We start from the raw sequence: 4,163 nt of genomic DNA, 5'->3' as shown, positions 1-4,163 counted from the left end.
GGGATAGACATTTAAAACAGCATGGATGAAAATGTTTTAAAGCAAGTTCTCCTATGAGAGTTTTGAAATAGGGGGTACTAAACAATGTGCCCCCCTCCCCCCCAAAAAAAATCCTTCAAAAATTCTGATTTATGCGAGACAGCTATTCTGAAAATCTAAAAAAATTATAAATTCATAATGATAAAGTTTCTAAAATATAAATTTGAAAAAATATGGTAAACTAGAAAAAAAAAAAAATGGATGGGTTAAATGGTGAGCTTCAGTTAGAATTCCTCTATGATAATGCGTACTTCTTATGATACTCCACCAATTCTAAAAAAATTATCATTATAGTAATTTATATTTATAATAACTGTTATTTTAACCAATGTATGAATATGCTAGGTCAGACCTATTATTTAAAACAAATGTACAGGGATAAATTCTGAAGTGTGTCTGACACTGAAAATTTTTAAATTTATAAAATTATTAGAAACCAATTTAAGTGAGATCACTACTATTACATTCATAAAAATGTGTTAAAATAATAGTACAGCTCTATTTAGAACAAAATTTAAAATACCAAATTAGAGATGACATGAGGAATTTTTTTACCTTTACTTTAAAACTACATGTTCAAGATAATAGCTGTGCAAAGTCAAAATCGTAGTTGTCAAAAAGAAAAAAATGATTTGTTAAGTGAATCTTTGTGTGTGTGTGTGTGTGTGTGTGTGTGTTTATATATATATATATATATATATATATATATATATATGTATCCAAACAGAGGGAGTGGAATAGGTAAAATCCAGACTGTTTATGTTTCCTAGCTAGCAGATCCTCTGATGTAACAATTACTCAACAAGGGATACTCAGCTACCTGCTCGTCAGGCTGAAGATACCCTAATTATATGAAGGTTACATTGCTGTTAAGACATCCTAAGTTAACTCCCTGAAAATATAATTTTAAAATGATATCTTTTTAGTTTTCAAATTATAGCTTCAGCAAAATAACTTGGGATTCCTTGACAACAATGTCCCCTTCGTATAATTAAGGTACCTTCAACCTGATGTGTTGCTAGCTGAGTACCTCTCATTGAGGAATTATTACATCTGAGATTCTGCTAGCTAGGAAACATATATCGCCTGAATTTTACCAGCTCCACTTCCTCAATCTGGATTTTTATTCACATGTGATGAGCCCACATAGCTTAGTCGGTAGAGCATCAGACTTTTATGTGCAGTCGATGATGGAATCTGAGGGTTGCGGGTTCAAGTCTCTCTGTGGGCAATAACAGTTTTCATAGCTGTGACAGATACTAGAGTCACACAACTGGCAGCCTTGCTGGTGACACATAGAAGCACCCATTACACTCTCAGAGTGGTTGGCATTAGGAAGAGTATCCAACCGGAGAAACCATGCCCCATTAGACTGAAGTCTGTGTAGCCTCTCAGTTTACTAGCCCAGGTCAAACCATCTAACCCATGCCAACATGGACAACAGACATTAAATGATGATGATGACTCAAGCTACTAACCATGAACTATAAAAAAACTTTTTCAGTTTATTTAACTTTGATATGGGAAAAAGCCTACAACCTTTACCAATAAATTATTATTGTTCCTGAACGTTGTTTTTTGTACATACCATGGATTGCTTGAAGCTAATAAACTTCATATACTTAGATCCTTGGAGCTTATAATTACACATATATATATATATATATATATACATATATATATATATGCACACACACATATATACATACATGTACACAAATGTTTATGGGTGTAAATGTATACATTTATAAATAATATATATATTTCACCGTTTTGTTCTATATATATAAACAAAGTGCATGTATGTGTATGTACGTATGTAAGGAATGTGCTTGCTCCATGCATGCTGTACCAGGTGGCTGTCTCCAGTAAGTATTCCTAGGGATCTGCTCAGGGTACCACTTACCACCTTCTTTGATGCCAATGCCATAGACATATATACATATATAAAGTTCAAATTTATAGAAAAACAATGACAAAGGTGTAGGAACAACATATGTATACACACACACATACATATGATACAAATAAGAAAATTATATTTTTTTCAAACGTAGAGTTGCCATTAGAATAGAAGAACTACTGGGTAAACTACCATAAGAAGGTGGAAAAATTTGTCAACAACCAACCATGGGACTTGAATCCACATTCCTCAAATACTCTGGCTGAGTGGTTTACCATTAAGCAGTAACACCACATTCAAAAATCTTCTTATTTGTATTGTACAATACACATTTTGATGCTTCTAATAAAAAAACAAATATTTGTTTGTTTACATTTATACATACATGGTTATTCTATAAAGCTAAAAGTATTTAGTGTTTATATTTGGTGGTAATTTTGTCAGTGGGAAGTTTAACTTAATATGGTAAAGCACTCAACTGGAGTCTTCGAGGGATATAGGTTTGAGTCCCATGGCTGGTTGCTAACAAAGTTTTCCACCTCATAAAGGTAATTTACCCAGTATTTCTGCTGTTCTAACAGCAACTCTGCATTCAAAAAAATATCATCTTATTTGTATTGTACAATAAGAAAACAAATATTTGTTTGTTTACATTTATACACATACACACACACACATATATATACAGTCAAATACAATGTTGACTGCTTCCATTACAGTCTGCATATTGTGATGAACTACATCTGATGGTTCTCCGAGACCCCAGAAACAGCTGTTAAACTTACAACACTTCACTTCCTCCCCTTTAATTTTCTATCATTCATACTCTGTGTAAGTTTGATCTATTAATATAAATATATATTTATACTTAAATATTCATCGTCTGAAAGTCTTGCTTTCTCTTGTTTTGCATGTATACATATTTTATATACTAAACACAAGGTCTTATATTTAATTTGTTTATCCACATAATTGACTCTCTCTCTCTCTCTCTCTCTCTCTATATATATATATATATATATATATATATATATATATATATATATATATATATATATATATGCATATATATATATATATTATCTATATTATTATTTGATTGAATGCCACACATCTATTTCCAAGTAAGTTTATCTTAATCTTTTTGATGTGACTTGGTTCTCTCCTCCTATCGTTTTCTCTCATTCTTTTTTCTCCCCTTCACCGTTTTCTATCTGTCTCTCTCTCTCCTCTCTTTCTGCTTTACTCTCTCTCTCATTGCTCACACATGACCATCGTCCATCTTTCTTTTCCCCATGATCATCTTTCTTTTCTTTCAGGGCTGTCTTAGAGGATATATCCAGCCTCTTGGATTTGGTCATTCAGCCATTTATTGATACCTGCGTGCCATTGGAAAAGTCAGCAAATTGGGTCAATGGGTTCCTCACAAACTTTCTGAGTCTAATTGCATGCAGAGAGTGAATGTGTGCTCTGCTTTGCTGTCATGTCTCACAAATGAATCTTTTTGGGCTAAATAGTGATTGGTGATGAGAAATGGGTTCTCTATAAAAATGTCAAGTGCTAAAGACAGTAGGTAGGGAAAGGAGAAACACCAGCACCCTAGGCTAAAGAAGGTTTTCACTCATATAAGGTTTGTTATCTGTTTGGTGGGATATGAAAGGTTTAGTCCACTTTGAACTTTTAAACACAAACCAAACAATAACAAAGGAGATCTACTACAAGCAGTTTGAGTGGCTGAAGTCAGCTCTAGAAGAAAAATAACTACCTTTGGTTTCAAGATGAAAGGTGTTCTTCCATCAGGATAATGTTTGGCCACATACAATAAGGATAACATTCCAAAGGCTGGAGCAGTTTGAATGGGAAACGATACTTCACCCACTCTATTCACTGGACATTACTCCATCTGATTATCATTTATTCTGTAGTCTTCAAAATTATTTGGACGGAAAATAGACGAATTCTGTAGATAAGGTCAGAACAGTACTGGAGGAGCATTTTTCATCACGGACAAGTGAATTTTGAAAAATAAAAGAAGTATAAAAAAACCACATTATTTATCGGATGACCCAATATATATACAGAGATTTAACATATATATATATATATATATATATATATACACACACACATACTAGACTACCGGTGACCCAATGGTAGTCTGGTGAACATTTCCAGCAATGGAGTTTTGTTTTGTGATTTTTTTTTTCCTTTTCTAGCTTAT

The 4,163-nt window shown here is 32.9% G+C and overlaps 1 non-coding gene across 1 annotated transcript; it reads left to right on the top strand.

Moving 5' to 3' along the window:
• Positions 1-1,179: 1,179 nt before the first annotated feature.
• On the top strand, positions 1,180-1,270 carry Trnak-uuu (transfer RNA lysine (anticodon UUU)). Its single transcript is given in 2 exon segments — positions 1,180-1,216; positions 1,235-1,270. It is a non-coding gene; the product is annotated as a tRNA-Lys (tRNA).
• The last annotated feature ends 2,893 nt before the right edge of the window (positions 1,271-4,163 follow it).

This window comes from Octopus bimaculoides, chromosome 5 (assembly GCF_001194135.2).
Source record: "Octopus bimaculoides isolate UCB-OBI-ISO-001 chromosome 5, ASM119413v2, whole genome shotgun sequence".
Taxonomy (NCBI): domain Eukaryota; kingdom Metazoa; phylum Mollusca; class Cephalopoda; order Octopoda; family Octopodidae; genus Octopus; species Octopus bimaculoides.
This window is presented reverse-complemented; position numbering and strand designations above follow the sequence as displayed.